This window comes from Lycium barbarum, chromosome 1, assembly GCF_019175385.1.
Source record: "Lycium barbarum isolate Lr01 chromosome 1, ASM1917538v2, whole genome shotgun sequence".
NCBI classification, from domain to species: Eukaryota; Viridiplantae; Streptophyta; class Magnoliopsida; order Solanales; family Solanaceae; genus Lycium; species Lycium barbarum.
Genome location: NC_083337.1, coordinates 11,929,594 through 11,950,411, shown reverse-complemented (window position 1 = coordinate 11,950,411; position 20,818 = coordinate 11,929,594). Strand labels below are relative to the sequence as shown.

The window sequence follows — 20,818 nt, the reverse complement described above, 5'->3', positions numbered from 1 at the left end:
GGACTGCGTCGGTTACGTGGTCCGTCGGGTTTTATACAATAATTTTTAAAAATTAAAAAATAATTAAAAAAACCGACGGACAGAGTCGGTTTTTTTAATTTCTGATTTATTATGTTATATAAAAACAATATATATTTTATGGAAAAATCGACGCACGACGTCGATTGTTTATTTAAATTTTTTTATTTTAAATACAAAACCGACACAGTGCGTCGGTTTTTTCATAAAATTTCGGAATTATTTTCCAGAAAACCGACGGACTGAGTCGGTTTTCTGGAAAATTTCCAAAATTAATTTCTAGAAAACCGACGGACTGCGTCGGTTTTCCGTCGGTTTTCTGGAAAATTTCCTGCATTTTCTGCAGCCACACCTGCACAGAAACCAGTACCAAAAGCAGCTCAAAACTAGCATTAAAATGCTTCAAATCAATTCTAAAAGAGCTACAACACATAAAGTCACCCTAAGTAATAATAAAACACATCAAACACTATCTAAACACATCAAATACGATCTAAATAGACCTTCAAAGTTCAGAAATATTTAAATGTCCAACCAAAAATACCATTAACTAGTTTTAACACAATCTCTTTGCTTCATAGTAACTCTTAGGTATGTCGAATTCCGGACTAACTAGTTCCCCTACAAGCTTAATCATTGAGTCCACAGCAGCTTCAGCAACAGTCTAATCTGATTTGATGTTAGTCATTCTAACTACAACAGACAACTTAGAATGCTGACTCCCTACCTAAAGTGGACGACTAGCCTCTTCTAATTCTTGATAGAAGCGCATTACTTCTTCATTAGGAGGTTCCTCAAAATTTTGCTCAAGTTCAAACCCAGACTGTACGCCAAAAGCATCATTAACCATATCATTAACTCTATCATAGTGGACATGACTATATTCCTGCGACACACTACTTTCACCGACAACCAATTCTAACTTTGAATTCTCAATAACAATTCTAACTTTAATAACTTATGGATTCTAACTTTAATTCTAAAAATTGAAAAGTAAATCTAGTCAAATAAAGTCTACATTTCAGTTTTGAGGTTATAGAAATATTATAACTTAATAATTCTAACATAACTTAATAATTCTAACTTTGAAAAGCACAATTCCAACCAATTTTAAAAATTGAAAAGTAAATCTAGAGAAAGAAAATCTACATTTTAGTATTGAGGTTATAGAAATACTATAACTTAACAATTCTAACTTTGAAAAGCACAATCCCAACCAATTCTAACTTTGAATTCTCAATAACAATTCTAACTTTAATATCTTATGGATTCTAACTTTAATTCTAAAAATTGAAAAGTAAATCTAGTCAAATAAAGTCTACATTTTAGTTTTGAGGTTATAGAAATATTATAACTTAATAATTCTAACATAACTTAATAATTCTAACTTTGAAAAGCACAATTCCAACCAATTCTAAAAATTGAAAAGTAAATCTAGAGAAATAAAATCTACATTTTAGTATTGAGGTTATAGAAATACTATAGCTTAACAATTCTAACTTTGAAAAGCACAATCCCAACCAATTCTAACTTTAATTCTAAAAATTGAAAAGTAAATCTAGTCAAATAAAGTATACATTTTAGTTTTGAGGTTATAGAAATAGTATAACTTAATAATTCTAACATAACTTAATAATTCTAACTTTGAAAAGCATAATTCCAACCAATTCTAAAAATTGAAAAGTAAATCTAGAGAAATAAAATCTACATTTTAGTATGGAGGTTATAGAAATACTATAACTTAACAATTCTAACTTTGAAAAGCACAATCTCAACCAATTCTAACTTTGAATTCTCAATAACAATTCTAACTTTAATAACTTATGGATTCTAACTTTAATTCCAAAAATTGAAAAGTAAATCTAGTCAAATAAAGTCTACATTTTGGTTTTGAGGTTATAGAAATATTATAACTTAATAATTCTAACATAACTTAATAATTCTAACTTTGAAAAGCACAATTCCAACCAATTCTAAAAATTGAAAAGTAAATCTAGAGAAATAAAATCTACATTTTAGTATTAAGGTTATAGAAATACTATAACTTAACAATTCTAACTTTGAAAAGCACAATCCCAACCAATTCTAACTTTGAATTCTCAATAACAATTCTAACTTTAATAACTTATGGATTCTAACTTTAATTCTAAAAATTGAAAAGAAAATCTAGTCAAATAAAGTCTACATTTTAGTTTTGAGGTTATAGAAATATTATAACTTAATAATTCTAACATAACTTAATAATTCTAACTTTGAAAAGCACAATTCCAACCAATTCTAAAAATTGAAAAGTAAATCTAGAGAAATAAAATCTACATTTTAGTATTGAGGTTATAGAAATACTATAACTTAACAATTCTAACTTTGAAAAGCACAATCTCAACCAATTCTAATTTGGAATGATCAATAACAATTCTAATAATTTATGAAATTCTAACAAAAAGCACAATCCAACAAAAAAAAAACTAGTCAAATAATTAAAGTATACATTTTTGCACATATTCAACATCAATAATATTACAAAGAATGATAACTAAGCTAACACAAATACATTGACAAAGAACATGAAATATAGCACAATCTCAAGCCAAAAAAAAAAAAAATGACAACTAAACTAGTCAAATAAAGTTTACATTTTTTTCACAAATTCAACATTAATAACATTGCAAATGATGTTTAACAAAGCTAAATAGATTAGCATTAGGCCTAAAATCTACAAATAAAACTAAAATTGACAGAATTTTAAAAGCCCTAATTTAAGAGAAACTAACCTCAATTAATTAACTTCAAAACAGGTCTGGGGTTGGTGGGGACGGGCTGCGCAGGCAGCGGCGCTGGGCTGAGGGAGGGGGGCGGCGGGTAGCTAGGGTTTGAGGGGAATGAGAGTTTAATTGGGAAGAGGAGAAGAAATGGGTATGAAAACCCGTCTGGAATATTTTTAAAGAAAAACCGACGGACAAAACCGACCCTGTCCGTCGGTTTTTCCCGCACGTTTGACCAGATTTGACCCAAAAATTAAAAAAAAAAAATCGGAAACCGACCCTGTCCGTCGGTTTCCTAAAAAAAATTGTTTATTATTGTTATATCCCGTATTTTATACGTTCGGAGATTTCAAGGTAGTCGTGGCAAAGTTAAGAGAATGACCATCTTCCAAAATTATTTTAAAGTACAAGTTGGTTATGAATATTATTTATGAATATTATTGTATGGAAATCTTGAGAAAGGTTAAGGGTAAAAAAAAGAAAAGTCGCAAAATGGTTCATGGTAATATTGTGGAAGTCTAGGGGGAAAATGGTAATTTCACAAATATTCAAGAAAATTCTTGAAATTTCCAAGGTGGCCGTGTGGAATGGGTAGCATGTGCCCACATTTTTATTAAATGGGGGCTAATGATAAATTATAAAAAATATATGGGCAAAGCTTCCTTAAAGAAGACTCTTAGTCTTCTTTGACCATTTTAGGAAAATTCAAAAAAAAAAAGAAGAAAAGTCTAGAAAAAAAAAAGAAAGATGACCAAAATAAGTCATCTTTTCCTAGAAATTTAAGAAATTTCTAGAGAGAGAGGGCATGTGCCCCTCACATGACTTGGAAGGAGCTATATATATATATATATAGATAGAGATGACCAAAGCAAGACATAATTCATCTTCCACAAGTCAAGCAACTTCAAGAAAAATAGGGGAGCATTTCGGCCAAGACTCCAAAAAAATAAGGTCATGGAATTGATCAAGAAAAATTATTTTCTTCTAGCTTTCCTACTAATTTGAAGGTCCTCTTTAACATGAGATAATTGTTGGAGCAAGCCAAGTATTCATTTGGGTGATTTATGAACCCTAGCCAAGTAAGAAGACAAGTGAAGGAAGGTAAGGTTCAATCCTCTTTTACTTGTGTTATGGATGATTTATGTATGTTGAAGTATGTAGAAATGGATGGAATTCATGGTACATGCATGTGTTGATGTTGTGGCCGAATATAGTAGTGTTGTGTAGATATGATGAATTAATTTTATTTAGTAGTTTGGTTGTTGTGTTGTGGATTCCATGATGTAAAATGAAGGTTTGGTGGCTTGAAATGAATTTGAAATTGTTTGTGCATTATTGAAGGAGTTAGTGTGACATTAGTATGATTCTTGTGTTTGTAGGAATAATGTTGCTTGTGTGTAGGTTGTAAATGTAATTCATGAAATTGGAAGTGAGACATGTGTTTGAAAGATTGTAAGTTGGGTTGTTGTGATTAAGTTTGGGAGAAGGAAATGAGTTGTCATTGGTTTTGTTAAATTTGGAAGGTGTTGGATGGAGTAGTGAATTGAATTGAATTGAATTGAATTGAATTGAATGTTGAAGTGTTGATTAAAATAATTGTTGGTATTGTTGATAGTTTGGCCGGGTTGAATTCCCGGATTGTTGTTGATTAAAATTGGCCGAGTTAGAATCTCGGGGATGGTGTATTTACAGAGGAGGTGCTGCCGAAATTTCGGCAAACCATAAGTGAATGTACTTGAAAGGTTAAGACAAGTGTACGTCGATGAATCTAATGGTTATGTTGTTTCTCCTTAATGTAGACTAGCAAGTTGGACGAATAAGCATAGCTAGTAAGGCGCGGCACAGGTATGTTAAGGCTCGTCCCTTTCTTTCAAAGGCATGATCCCGATGTTATAATTTTGTAATTGTTTCCATATCGTCCTTGTTTTGAAAGTTAGATGTCTATGATTCTAAGCTATGCTTACTTTCCCGATAATCCGTCAATGTTTTCCAAAATGTTCGTATTTTTCCAAAATAAAGGTTATGGTGTCGTAAGCTCTTATGGCAATGGCGATGGATATGTTTCACGATGACAATGATGATGTCAAGGTTGAGAATGTTCTATGATGATTATGATAAGAATGATTTTCCGAAAATGACTTCTGAAATGTTCATAAAAGGTTCTGAACTTCAAACGCTCATAACTTTCGTATACTAATTCCGATTGACCCGAAACATGTTTCTGAGTCTTCATATGTCAAATTATGTACGTACCTATCGAGTCTTAACGTTGCTATTCGTTGTTAGTCTCCCCTTATGATTATCGTTCCTTCAGGGTGAGACAAGCGACCACGGTTATTCCATAATGTCATCGGAGGCTACTGACCTTACGTCACTTCGATGGATACATGACTTTATTGGGCTCTCATGCATGTTGTATAGATGATATATGTTTATATGTATATGTATATGTATATGGGGAAGATTGGGAAAGGGAAGGCGCTATAGACGCATAGCCACCTGATCAGTTGGAGTATGATATCGTCCCGGACGCGGGGGCATATGTGGTTAAATGGATCGGCTGCCGACGCCTCGGCAATATGATAAGAGCTATTTTCTATATTATATAATATATGTATATGTATATGTATATGGGGAAGATGGGAAGAAGGGTCAGAGCGTTATATACGCGTATCCACCTGATTAGTTGGTATTATATGACATGATATCATCCTGGACGCGGGATGCCCGGCCGTGGCACATATGTGGATAAATGGATCGGAGCCGACGCCTCGGCAGTTACGATATGTTCTATTTTCTATATATATGAAAAAGAAATGTTTTCAAAGAAAGTAAAGTATGATATGTATATGGATCGGGCTGCACGTTCCGCAGCGTTAAGCATGCATGACATCCGCCCTCAGAGGCACTCACATGCACATGTTACTCTCTTATCTTATGAGATGTTCTATATTTCCATGCAGTTAATATACATACGCTCATCTCTTACTATGTTACTATTCATGCCTTACATACTCAGTACATTGCTCGTACTGACCCCTCTTCTTCGGGGGCTACGTTTCATGCCGCGCAGCTACACCCAGATGAGCAAAAGCTATTATAGAAGATGTTCCAGCGAAGTTGGCGAGCTCCATTTGGCCCTGGAGTGTAGCCGAGTCAGCGTACTATGCTATGATGTTCTGTTTGAAGTTAGAGACTTTGCAGACAGAGTCGTGGGTATCAGGAGTCAGTTGTATTATGATATAAGAATTTCACAGTTACAGACTTTACTTGATTTGTAAGCAACAAAAAGAACATTTCAGTAAGCTTTATTATGTATACTTGATTTAGAGGTTCAGAAAAAAAAAAAATTAAGTACGTACTAAGAGTCAGCGGGTTCGCTCGGCTTCGGATATGGGGTCGGGTGCCCATCACACCCTAGCAGAGTCGGGGTGTGACAATTATTTTTTTAAAAAACAAATTGAATTGCATATTATTTAAAATATTTTTAAAAATAAAACCGACGTCGTCCGTCGGTTTTATATATATATATTTTTTTTTAATAAAACCGACGTCCCTTTGGCGGATATATAATTTCAAAATTTTGCGGAAAAAATCGACGTTGTCCGTTGGTTTTTTAATTAAAAAAAATTAGAAATACACAAAACCGACGCACTAATTCGGTTTTCCGTCAGTTTTTCAAAGAGATGCAGTCCGTCGTTTTTTTGTCCGTCCAATTTTGCCAGTTTTTTAGTAGTGAGTGGTCCAGAAAATTCTGGACCGACACAACTTGCGGCACACTTTGCTAGACGCAAAGCGTGCTTTGCTAGACGCATGTTGTGTCGCAAACCATGCCAAACCTCAAAATTTCACTGGCACACTTTGCTGCGCAACTGCGTGGCCGCATGTCGTGTTTGCTGGACGCATGTTGCGCCGCAAAGTGCGCCAGAATGTGATATTTTTGCCACTATCTCCGAAACCTAACTCCGATGATCCGACGAGTCTTAAACCTTCCTGAAGCTTACTAAACATGGTTTTTCTCCATTATATACTCAAGATGAACATGTCTATCCCCATGACCTCGAAAATTTATCTTACTTCCCAAGGCTAGGACAATTCGCATTCGGCGAAACTCAACATATGAAAATAAGAGGTGTAACAAGAGACACCAAATTTACGTGGTAAAACCCTTCAAGGTGAAGAGGAAACATCCACGAGATCTCCGGCCCACAAAAGCTACACTATAAACAACAAGAGTTTCAACAATGTTCTCCAAATGGCTAAAACAAAAAAGTCAAGTACGGAGCAACAATATATAAAAGATAGCACCAAAACTAGCGAAGAAAGGAGAGAAATCATTCTAAAAAAACGAGCTATTGTTCGTACTTGAAAACTAGAGCTACAGACCACAAAATCCGATCTCCACGATTGAAATCGAAGAACCAGATGTTGAGAACCCTTGGTTCAAATTTCAGCACGATCCAACGGTTAACGAATCGGGAAACGTAATTTAAAGCGGACTGCTGTAGCAGAAAATTTCTGGACGAAAATCTGCTTTCTCTCTCACGTTTTTCTCTCTATATGACTGCTATAAACTCACTCTTGTGTTCTAAAAATAAGACCTAAATTGATCCTATATATAGAGGAAATTTTGGGCAAAATTGGCCTGGTCCAATTTGGATTGGGTTTTATTAATCCAATTCCACATAGGAAGGGAAAACCCAAAAACCTAACAAGTCTTAGTAGTCACAAACCATAAGTAGCTCCTACAGTAGATTTTAATCATCTTAGGGCTCGTTTGGTATGATGGATAAACAAAAATAGTCCTGGGTTAAAAATTAGTGCCGCCTTATCCCACGTTTGGTTGGAAAAAAAACTCGGGATAACTAATCCCGGGATTATAGTGTTTTTTTATCCCACCTTGAGGGTGGAATAACTAATCCCGGGATAAATTGTTTCCAACCAAACGAGCCCTGACTTAGAAGGTAAAATGAAGAGTTGAGACCAATAAGATTATGAAGATTGAAGAGCAAAAGGACTCAAACATATATAACAAGCTAATGAATATGACAAAATCAGAGTTTTCTCACGCCTTTATGTCTACCATAATTTTCATGTAACATTTTCTTGTGATAAATTATATTTAATATTCTCCGTGCAACACGCGGATACGGATACTAGTTGAAGATACCCATAAAGATATTTCGAGAATCTACTTCTTTGACCAATCAATTAGGAAAAATTTGAAATATATATTCCGGCATACCAAACACATTCTTAGAGAAGACAGCATCTTCATATTCATAGAGTTCACTGCCTTCGAACATTGGCTCAAAAACAAAATGCATGGGGACAACTGTTACTGTCATTTTTTATAAAAGAAAAACAAGGACATGCACGCGACAATCACATGCATATCTTATGATATATGAGCCCGTTTGTCTTAGATTTTTTTGAGTGTTTGGCTGACCAACTTATAAGCCATTTTGTGCTTAAAATAAACAAAAAAAAAAAAGTTGAGGTAGCTCAACTTATTCTTTTTTGGCTTATAAACTGTTTTAAGAAAACTTTTTCAAAGCTAAGTCAACCGGGCCCTATATCTCTGTCATTTCTACGAATTTCTCTTCTTGTTGATGATAATCACCATTATTAATCAATGTCTCTATAGAACCCTCTTTCTTTTTCTCCTCCTCTTTCATTTTCATATACATTCCATAGAAATATGAAGAAAATCCCCAAACACATAGCAAAGTAGAGACTACTTTAATTCCACCAAAATTATCGCCATACACTATAGTCCCTCCCAAAACATTAACGGCCATTAACGCCGTCATGCAAGCTCCCCCTAGCAACGAACTTGTCAAGAACACCATCCCAACAATACCCATAAAACAAAACTACCACGTAACCACAATAAACATCGTTAACTAGTATGCCTTTTCACCCAAATCAAACACATTTTTGCTTTCTTTTTTTATCTCCAAATACTCATCGTCTATAGTCATTCCCAACGTGGCCAAAACCGTAGCTTCTAATTCCATCATCAACTGCATTCCACAACCATAGAATAACTATAAACAATTTTATATATTTTTTTCATTAGTGGGTGATAAAGAGCGAACAACAATCCAGCACCAAGTGTTGAGAAAAATCCTATAAAATACTTTGTTCTCGTCAAAACCTTTGGTTTGTCATGGCTCGAACCCAAGGCTAATAGGACCGAACTAAGTGTTAGTAAAATAACACAATCGAGATTCGCGTATGTGATTTTTTGTTTTACTATAATAACAAAAGTGATAAGGGTAAAGGCTAATTGTGAAAGTAAAACAAGAGAATTCTTTGAAACGAGGAGATAAGATTGCCCAAGAAAATAAATGATTGTTGAAACCTAACAAGAAACCTATTAAAATAGAGAGTAACAAGATTTTAGGAGTGAATCGAGTAAATGATTTTCTATGAGTAGATTAAAAAACATAAAAAGGTAAATAAATACGAAGAAGGAGAAGAGGGAATCCAGCAGATCGAACCCAAGTAGAAACCCATCGATTGGAACCTTTGTGATTGAAGTAGAATTTGGAGAGTAGGCTTGATGAGATTGAACCCACAAAAAGTAACATGTAGTTAATTCCTAGAAGTAGCATGTAACGTTTTTTAGTGGTTGCGAGTGTTTGTTTCTTCTTGTTCATGCATTTGGATTTGGACTATACCACTTTTTTGGGTGGGGTTCTTTGTGTCAATGATCATTAGCTCTCTTGAAAAATCTGCCTGATCTTGATGATCTTATTCTTGCTCTGGGTAGTGTTGGGCTAAAATCTCTATTAAATGGAAAAAAAAAAAAAAAAAAGAGAGAACAATGAATATTTTGATATGGCGTGGTGGATGGGAGAGGGGTTTCCTATGGAGAAAATATGCTTTTGGTGAGTATATGACTACTACATTAACGGCCCTTCAAATCAAGTTATGAGGAGAAATGTTACATCTCGTAACAATTAGTTAATATATAAAAATACGTCTTCTTAAGCAACAAAAACAATTGTTAAAACATTGTGGGTAGTATTGCACATATCATATTTCTTTCTGGTTATAAAAGTAAACCTTATCAAACACATCATATGATCGATCATATCATATTTTTTCTGATTATAAAAGTAGATCTTATCAAACATATCATATGATCATTACTCATTAAAAATGTGTAATCATCAGCATGCACGTTGATTGTAATATTGGATACTTAAGTAGCCCTATATCTCACTAGTCTCCTTATGATCAGCCGAAAGGTTTTGCTCATGCTCGCCCCTCGATATACCTTCCTTTCTTGATTTTGTAAATAATTTATTTAGGGTTAATAGCCACTTGCAGAAATTAATAGAAAGAAAATGAACTTTCGTATTCTAGTCGTCGAGTCCTACACTTGGAATTCCAAGAATAAACACACGAAAAAGAAGAACAAAAAAGCTGGCTGCTTGGTTTGGGTATTATAGGAAAAGTTCTTGTCAATTCTTGTTGATGGTCTTAAGCTTAATCACAATTATGGTACACGAGTATTACTTTAACTTTATTTTCATGTTTGAATTGTAATCAGATGATTTAGACATGATAAGAATTTCTCAATTGGAAATTCCACTTTGTCGCCGTAGAATAGGCATGTGTTGTAACTTGGGGAAAAATAATGTCAATTGCGGTTTTATTTTATTTGTCAAGTATATTAAAAGTAGATTTTTCTTTATTTGTCCAGTCGAGCAAATTGAGAGTATTATTTTTCAATTTTACCTTATCGTTAAGTTGCCTTTCTCAAACTAATTGGAGATTTGGAGTTCTACCAGTAAAATTTATATTTGCTAAGTACCATCAATAAGAAAAAATTAGTAAAATGCCCACAATTAAATTAGTACTTTTTTAAAAGGAATGCAAAATGTAAACTGAACAAATAAAAAGAATGGAATGAGTATTTTGGATATGAAACTTTTCTACCGTATAGAAGAGCCAAGATGGTCGTCCAAGGGCATTTGTGTAAATTCATAAACAATGGCATTTTGGTAAATCTCACCTCTTAGCTAATGCCCAGTACGCAGGTCCTCAATGTTATTGATTTAACAAATATAGAAGAAGAAAACAACAGTCAAAGATATATATATTTTTTTTTTTTTTTTTTTGCTGTTTTGTCATTCGGAAGCAAGGGAAAATTAGTAGATTTTGCAGAATTATGGAGTAATTTAGCCCCCGTTTGGTCATAAAAATTATTCACTTTATTCCGTTTTTTTTTTCCACTTTTTTCCGGAATCAGCATTTGGCCATGAAAATTCCGAATATAACTTGAAGTTGTATTCCGGAATACCAAAAACTCAAAAAACTTGTCTTTCAATTTTTTTCACTTTTTCACTTTTTTATAACTACATTTCACCAAAAATTACAATTTCAAAAACTATGGCCAAACACAACTCCAACTCCAAAATTCCAAAAAAAAAGTGATTTTTTTTTTTGGTATCTATGAACAAACGGGGCCTTAATATTCTAGAATGTCAATTGTTTTGAAACTATTATCTTTTTCAGGGCTGAAGTTCATGATTGTTGTTGTTCATTCTTTCATATGGTCTCCGCTTCAGTATATAGAAGTGAAAAAGATTTAAACTTTGAGTTGAAAAATACTGAGAAGAATTTCTAGAATTCTAGAAACTGTCCCTTCAAGATATGTTAAAGGGGAATGGATTCGGGATACTTTTGTGTCAATTGTTTCATTGACAAATGAGTGTACCTAAACAATCTCAAACCCATAATTAACATCTTATACAGTCAAACCTCTCATATAAAAATCAAGTTTTCTCAGTTTGTTGGCTACATGAACTTTCATCTTATTGGTGAGGGTTCGAATCTCCACGTTGTAATTCTCTCTCCCCTATATATATATATTTTATTTTATTTTTTTTAAAAAAAAAACCAAGTTTTTTGGAACCGATGTTTTATGTTATATTTTATCTCTCAATAACAGTTTTTTGCCTATAATAGCAACAACCATCTTTATAATAGTACGTTCTTTGATTATAAAGATTTATAATCAAAGACACAAAAAAGTAAAATGAGACAACTAAATCTTATGTCTTTATAATAGAACGCTCTTTTGACAATATAATGATTAATCATCTTTATACATATTTAATTTATTCCGGCCGTTTGATTATAAAAATTTATAATCAAAGATACAAGATTTATAATCAAAGACACAAGAAAGTAAAATGAGACATTTCAATCTTGTGTCTTTATAATAGTACGCTCTTTTGACAATATAATGATTAATCATCTTTATAGATATATAAATCTCTAAGATTATGAATAATAGGTCTAGATATTTTGACCAAATATTTTCATATTTCAATACACAATTCATGACAAGAATATTGATTTCCTCATTAAAAGATTTTCCTTCGTTATACAAAGTGTGATTAAGTTTATAATTTGGCAATTAAAAATAAAAAAATTAGATTTTATATATGCATCTTTTCTTCCTATAAGAACTAAATATTATTTAAATGTCATTGTTGTTATAGGTGTATAACAGTCGTTCGTTATAGCAACCAAAAGAATTTGCTTCTTCGAACCCAACAATGCTATAGAGAGGTTTGACTGTTTAATTAAATGATGGCTCTAAGGAGTCGTTTGGTACATGGACTAAATTATCCCGGGATTATAATCTTAGAATTATAATCCCGGGACTAATTTATCCCATCTGGGAGATGGGATAAATAAGCCCAAGGTTAGTGCGATAAGGTTGGATATCCCATCTTTAAGATTGTGCTTCATTATATACTCTGTTTGGTAGAAGGTATAAATTTATATCCGGAATATCCCAGCTTATACCATACACCAAACGACCCCTATAGTAACCTTCGCAAAAAGAAGAAATTGGAAATTGTCTAAAGTAACCTTCGCAAAAAGAAGAAATTGAAATATTGAGCCGTGCTTAGCACGGGCTATGATTCATCTAGTCAGTATATATACACGTGAAAACGGTTGACATTTAATGAATAAGTTTTAAATCTGTAGTTTTAAACGTACGATGACTTTCATACTAATAAAAACTTTTGAGATTGAACTTATCAATTGTTTCTTTTCTCTGTACCAATTTAGGTAGTGATGTTTGATTGAATATAGAGAAAATAATGTAAAATTTGTGTTTTAAAATAACTCATAGATATTTGTGTAACTATATGTCGTCTCACTAAAGATAAGATGAGAAGTTTAAAATTAAATAATTATTTCTAACTAAGAAATATAAAATTTTCTGAAACAAACAGAAAGAAAAATAATGGTGGTGAGGTTGACACAATCCCTTGGTTCTCGATGCTTATTGCTTAACGGAGTAAAATGATAAATACTCACACATTCTCAGTAGGCGTTTGACCAACCCATGGTTTGAAACTATGGTTTCAAATTAGCGTTTGAACATACGTTTGGAACCATGGTTTCAAATTTATAAAATATAAAATTTAACCCATAAGTTTATATTTTGTAAGAAAAGACCCATAAGTTAGTAGATATTTTTAACAATTACCCCCATCAATCATTTACCAATCTCATTAACTTCCACCAACCTTTATTTATGTCTACCAACCTTTAATTTATGTGGGAAGATTATATTAAAGAGTAGTTACATTACTATTCATGTTAAATTTTCGTTTTTATTGAACTAAAGTTTAATTAATTGATGTTGCATTTTTTAGAAAGGCCTTCTAGTGGTGTACTAATTTTGTTATAAACTATGATTTGCTCATTTGGTAAGATTATATAAGAATTGAGAATGTTTTGATAGTTTTCACAATTTGTGGGGTTTTTATGTCTATAAGAAAAAATACAGCTTAAAATGTTCAAATTGTATGTCCAAACATGATTTGAAATCATGGTTTGAAACAAGGTTTCAAACCATGTCCAAACGGGACCTTACTAAATGCATGTCACTTCTCGATGATCAGTTTGGAGGGCCACCTGTCTAACATATATTCAGAGAAGTCAACACTGTAGCTGACATTTTGTCTAAATATGATTGTTATTGTTACTATTGTCTTCTCACGTCTTACTTCATCACCTTTGTTTGTGTATGATTACTATTTTAATGGCTCTTCAAATCAGGTTATGAGGAGAAAGTTCGCATCTTGTAACCGTTACTAAATAGATAAAAAATACGTCTTCTTAAGCAAACACAAAATATTGTTAAAATATTGTGGGTAATATATTGCACATATCATATTTCTTTCTGCTTATAGAAGTAAATCTTATCAAACATATCATCTTTCTTCTGCTTATAAAAGTAGATCTTATCACACGTATCATATGATCATTTCTCAATAAAAATGTGTAATCATCACCATGCATGTTGATTGATTGTGATATTGGATACTCAAGTAGCTAGCCCTATCTCACTAGTCTCCTTATGATCAGCCGAAAGGTTTTTGCTCATGCTGTGCTAGCAAACAATTTCAAGGAAAGAATTTATTTAGGTTTAATAGTATTTTTGGTTCTTAACGTTATTGATAAATTCTAATTTTAATTTTATGATTTTAACAAAAACATTTAATTTTTAACTACAGTAATTAATGTGCACTTTTGATTGCTTTACTCGTGAATATCTACTATAATTAGTAATTGTTTCACCACTTAATTACTCATGTGTGATGTTAAGTTCATAGGTTTACTTCATTTACTACGGTAATATAGTCCTAAAATAATCCAAATATAATATATTTTCTATATAAAAAGACCAAGAACACACATTTTAATTGATTGAAATTTAAATATCCTGAGTCATATATCACAAGGACCAAACTAAGAATTTACTAATAAATGAAGGGTAAAAAATGCTATTATCCCATTTAATTATCATTTTCTCCACATTTAATCAATTTTAGATTATAAATTGTCTTATTTAAAAAGCTATTTATCGTCATTCAACGTATATAGTTAATTTTTAAATAATGTGAAAGGATAATTTAAACTATCGATGAATGAATAAACTAAAAACTTTTGTACGCAAAAAAAGGAGATCATTTAAAAGGCTAAAATTCTTACCCTTTTAGGATACGTATAGCCCCTCACTATAGTCCACCTTTTCCTAGCCAGCTCACTATATATACTCACTAAAAGCATCTTTTCTTTCTAAGAAAACCCCTACCAATCCACACCAAATCCAAATTTTCATTGTTCTTTCTTTTTTCCAATCAATGGAGTTTTTAGCAAAACACCGACAACAAGAACAAGATCATCAAGATTTCAAGAGAGTTGTTAGTCATAGACACCAAAAAAAGTGGTAGAGTCCAAATCCAAATGCATGACCAACATGAAACAAACGCTAGTGCTACCCGTAAGAAACGTTACATGTTTCTCCTAGGAATTAACTACATGTTACTTTTTGTTGGTTCAATCTCATCTAGCCTACTCTCAAAATTCTATTTCAATCACAAAGGTGATAGTCGGTGGGTTGCTACTTGGATCCAATCTGCTGGATTTCCCCTTCTCCTTCTCCCTATTTATTTAGCTTTTTATGTTTTTAAATCCACTCATACAAAACCATTTACAAGATTCACTCCTAAAATCTTGTTACTCTCTATTTTAATTGGTTTCTTGTTAGGATTCAACAACCTTTTATTTTCTTGGGGTAATTCTTATCTCCCCGTTTCGACGAATTATCCTGTTTTATCTTCGCAATTAGCATTCACTCTTATCACTTCCGCGATTATAGTTAAACAAAAAATCACATATGCAAATCTCAATTGTGTTATTTTACTAACAATTAGTTCGGTCTTATTAGCCTTGGGTTCGAGCCATGACAAACCAAAGGGTTTGACGTGAACAAAGTATTTTATAGGATTTTTCTCAACACTTGTTGCTGGATTGTTGTTCGCTCTTCATCTCCCATTAATGGAAAAAATATATAAAAAAGTTTATTGTTATTCTATGGTTGTGGAAATGCAGTTTGTGATGGAATTTGCAGCTACAGTTTTGGCCGCGGTGGGAATGACTATAGACGGAGAATTTTCGGAGATGAAAAAAGAGAGTAAAAATGTGTTTGATTTGGGTGAAAAAGCATACTGGTTAACGGTGATGTTTAATGTGGTTACATGGCAGTTTTGTTTTATGGGTATTGCTGGAATGGTGTTCTTGACAAGTTCGTTGACTGGAGGAGTTTGCATGACGGCGTTGATGGCCGCTAATGTTTTGGGAGGGGTTATAGTCTATGGGGATAATTTTGGTGGAATTAAAATAGTTTCGACTTTGTTATGTGTTTGGGGATTTTCCTCGTATTTGTATGGAATGTATATGAAAATGAAGGAGGAGGAGAAAAAGAAAGATTGTTTGATAGATAAGATGATTAATGATGATGATTAACAACAACAGATTTTAGAAATGACAGAGAGATTGTAACCCACAATGACTGAAGATAATGGTCGTGCCAAATCTTGTTTTATTTTTAATGGTGGTAATTGTTGTCACTGTGCATTTAATTTTGTTTATGAGTCAATGTTTTAATATTGTCATGTATCCATTTAATTTTAGCCTTCAATATCTACTTTTCCATTAGTAAACAATTCCTTGTAAGTAACAAGAAGTAAAATGGAAAAACAAAGTTAAGAAGAAAGAGATTTTTTTTTACTACATCTGTCTTTTTACGTCTCCTGATTTTGGTTTGCTTGTTTTATTTTTATATATAATTAATAGTAGTAGCATTGTATGGGATTAATTTGTTGATAACATGACTACTCTTGATCCAAGGGGTTCTGTTAGTACTTGAAAATTGACACAAATAGATACAAAGTCAGTACATTGGAAGGAGAAGCCTAACCAATTACATGCCATCGATGGGTGTGGTGGAATGACTCAGATCTTTCCATCTTTAATTAAAGATCTCAAATTCTATCTCAGGAAATGAAAAAATATCTAATAGAAATGTTGTTCGTTTATTGAGTCGTACGTATGCAATGTCGAATTTGGATTAATCGGACCAATAGAGATCGGAAACCAGATAGTTACAAAAAAAAAAAAAAACATAGTATCATATTGCATGTGTGCTTGATGATGTTTATTACTCTCTTCGGTCTATATTTTATGGTGTTTTTAGCTTAAGTACATTCCTTAAGGAATTCACTCACACTTGAAAAGTATTCACTCACACTTGAAAAGTATTCACTCAATTACTTGTTAAATAGCACACATTTAATATAATTTCTTAGTTATGTAAAATTTCACTTAATTAAATTTGAATAAATTGAAAGAAAAATTAATACCTTCTCAATTACGTAAACAAACTATTTATTTTGGACTAAAATATAAAAATTAAAAATATCACATAATACGACCGAAGGGACGAGGGAGTAATGGGAAAGCATCAATGAATAGAATTATTTAAAGCTTTTGATAAAAGTGGATCTAGTTTGTGTATTTTGTCTTCTTCAATGATCTTATTGAGAAATCTAGCAACTATGAATGAGAGAAAGGCTTTTGTATTGAATGGATGAATTTCAAGTACAAGGGCAGTGTATTTATACACATGCCAGACACGGTATATCAGCTGTACACAGCTAGACTCCTAATGGAACAATAAAACTTACAACTTATCTCTAATGATTACATCTTATCATTAATAATGATTATCTCTTAATAAACCTTATCATAATCTAACTAATCCTATCATGATCATCTCTATCATGATAACACTTCCCCTCAAGCTTAGTGGAGGTGCATGCACCACTCTTAGCTTGTCTCTGAAGAACCAGAACTGTTCCTTTGCTAGAGCCTTGGTGTGAACATCAGCTAGCTGATCCTTAGACCTGACAAACTGAGTGACTAGCTGGCCTTGAGCTACCTTGTCTCTCACAAAGTGATAATCCAGTTCAACATGCTTAGTTCTAGCATGCAGCACTGGATTTGTAGTCACGTATAGTGCACTCATGTTGTCACAAAACAAAGTTGGAGCAGACTTTACGTATATTCCAATATCTTGCAGAATGTAAGTTATCCATGTGAGCTCAGCTGTTGTGGCAGCTAAAGCTCTATATTCAGCTTCTGCACTTGACTTTGCAACTGTGTTTTGCTTCCTAGAGGACTAGGACACGCAGTTTGCACCAAGATATATGCTATAACCAGTGGTGGATCTTCTTGTTGTTGTAAAACCTGCCCAGCCTGCATCTGAGAACCCATATAGTCTGAAGGAGGACTGAGATGTAATATAAAGTCCATACCTGATAGTTCATTTCACACACCTCAGTATCTTTTTCACAGCTTGTAGGTGCACAAAGTTGGGATTTTGCATAAACTGGCTTCCAAGGTTCACAGCATGGATTATATCTGGCCTGGTTAATGTCAAGTATTGCAAGCGTCCCACAATACTTCTATATAATGAAGGATCAACTGCAGTCCCAACAACTTCTTGTAAACCATGCTTCTGAGCCAAAGGAGTATGAACAACTTTAACATTTGTCATGTCCACTTTCTTGAGCAAGTCATTTGCATACTTGTGTTGATTCAAGTGGATTCCTCCTGGAAAGTAATTCACCTCAACACTTAAGAAAAAACTCAGTTGTCCAAGATCCTTCATAGCAAATTCAGTGCCTAGCTTTCTCACAATCTCATCCATTTGCTTAGAGTTGTTGCCTGTCACAATTATGTCATCTACATATAGCAGTAGTAATATTGTACCTTCTAAACTATGAAGAGTGAATAGGGATGAATTATCTCTACTACATTTGAATCCAAGATGAAGCAAATATAGACTGAACCTTTCAAACCAAGCTCTAGGAGCTTGTTTGAGACCATACAGTGCCTTTTTCAACAAACAGACATGTTCAGGATATCGTTGATCAAGAAATCCTGGTGGTTGACTCATGTATACTTCTTCTACAAAATGACCATGAAGGAATGCATTTTTAACATCTAGCTGTCTTATAAACCATTCTTGAGTGACTGCAACAGACAAGACAATTCTTATGGTAGTTGCTTTTATAACAGGACTGAAAGTTTCTTCAAAGTCTATTCCTTCAAGTTGTAAATAGCCTTTTGCAACTAATCTTGCCTTGTGTCTTTCTATTGATCCATCTGGTTTCATTTTAGTTCTAAACACCCATTTTGACCCTACTACATTCATATTAGTAGTTTTAGGAACCAGAATCCAAGTCTCATTTTTATACAGTGCTTGAAGTTCTTCCTTCATGGCTTTTACCTAATGTGGAGTCTTCAATGCTTCTTTGAGTGACTTAGGCTCACTATGTACAGTGTTTATCCTATTGGCAGTCAATGAAGTATGGGTCAATTGTAGGTGTTTAGGTTTTGACCTGGTTATCATGACATGATCTGCTGCTGAGTTTGAAGCCAAGGAACTTGATCAGCCAGTTGTTGAGAAGGGACTTGATCTGTGAAAAACTTGGACAAATCAACTTCAAGCTGGATTCCCTGCTGGTTTTCAACACTGATTTGTTTAGACTATTGCTGATTATCAAGATCATGAGCTGCATCATGAATTGCTACATCATCAGCATCACTAAAAGCTGCATCATCAGGATTTTGAACTTCATGAGCTGCTACATCATCATGATCACTATGAGCTGCATCATCAGTATTTTGGACTTCATGAGCTGCTACATCATCATGATCACTATGAGCTGCATCATCAGCATTTTGGACTTTATATTGAACTGCTGCATCATTAGAATTTTAAACTTCATTATGAACTACAACTGCATTTTCTTCTGATGACAAAGAAGTTATTTCTTCTAATTCTTCTGATGGCAACACTTCCCCTGAAGTATCATACTGAACAACACAAGGAGTAGGCAATACATTAGCTGCATTCTTTGATTCTGAGAAGAACTCAAAAAATGTTGCAAGGTGAGTGGAACCTGCAGAAGAGCTTTCAGTATTGTTTTCCTGCACATAAGGTAAAGTTAGTTGATCAAAGACAACATGTCTTGATATAAACACTCTTCTGGTAGATGGGTGATAGCATCTGTATCCCTTATGAAGGCTGTTGTAACCAATAAACACACATGGATAAGTTTTTGGTGAGAACTTGTTGTTTCCCTTGATATAGGGAAACACCTACAACCAAACACCTTAAGACTATTATAATCAGGATGTACTCTATGTAATCTATGAAAAGGTGTTTCCTTCTTAAGCACTGAGGATGGCAGCCTGTTAATCAGAAACACAGCAGTAAGAAAAGCTTCTACCCATAGAAACAAAGGCAGCTTGGCATGAAACAACAATGTTAAACTAGTTTCCACCACATGCCTATGCTTTCTTTCTGCAATACCATTTTTCTCAGGTGTGTTTGGACAAGAAATGTGCCTAACAATGCCACAACTCTCCAAATGATTAATGAACTGCAGACTAGAGAACTCACCACCACCATCACATTGAAAGATCTTGATGAAACTTGGAAAATTGTTTTTCAACCATTTTTTGAAACTTGACAAACACTTCAAAAAAGTCTGATTTCCTTTTTAAGGGATATAGCCATGTGAACCTACTATGATCACCCACAAATAATGCATAATACTTCATGTGTTGTGAGGATTCAACAGGTGTAGGACCCTATAGATCACAATGAATTTTCATCAAAGGTTCTCTTTCAATTTTATTCCTCAGACTAAAGGGAAATTTACAACCTTTTCCCATTTGACAACTAACACAAGCAATAGAATTTTTATTCCAACAAGTGATATTGATACACTTATTTTTACCTAAAACTTCTAAAAACTTAGAATTTGGATGCCTAAGCCTGGCATGCCAAACATCACTAGAACTAAAACTACTCCTCCTTGTATGTGTTGCTGTCAATGCTAGCAGGTTGTTGTCTTCCAAAGCATAGATGTATCCTCTCTTAGTTCCCTTGGCCAGATACTTCCCTGTTCTCTTGTCCTTTACATCAAAAGTGGATTCATCAAACTCAATTGTACAGTGATTGTCCTTAGTTAGTTTACTTACTGACAACAGTTTCTTCTTAAGTTCAGGAACAACTAGAACCTCTTTCAATTTTAAACCAGACATGCTTCCACTACCAATGTGTGTGATATTGA

General features: G+C 33.4%; 2 pseudogenes; one reads left to right on the top strand and one right to left on the bottom strand.

Moving 5' to 3' along the window:
* Positions 1-8,353: 8,353 nt before the first annotated feature.
* LOC132609591 (probable purine permease 4) lies at positions 8,354-9,506 on the bottom strand (annotated as a pseudogene).
* A 5,465-nt stretch (positions 9,507-14,971) lies between these two features.
* LOC132628781 (probable purine permease 4) lies at positions 14,972-16,390 on the top strand (annotated as a pseudogene).
* The last annotated feature ends 4,428 nt before the right edge of the window (positions 16,391-20,818 follow it).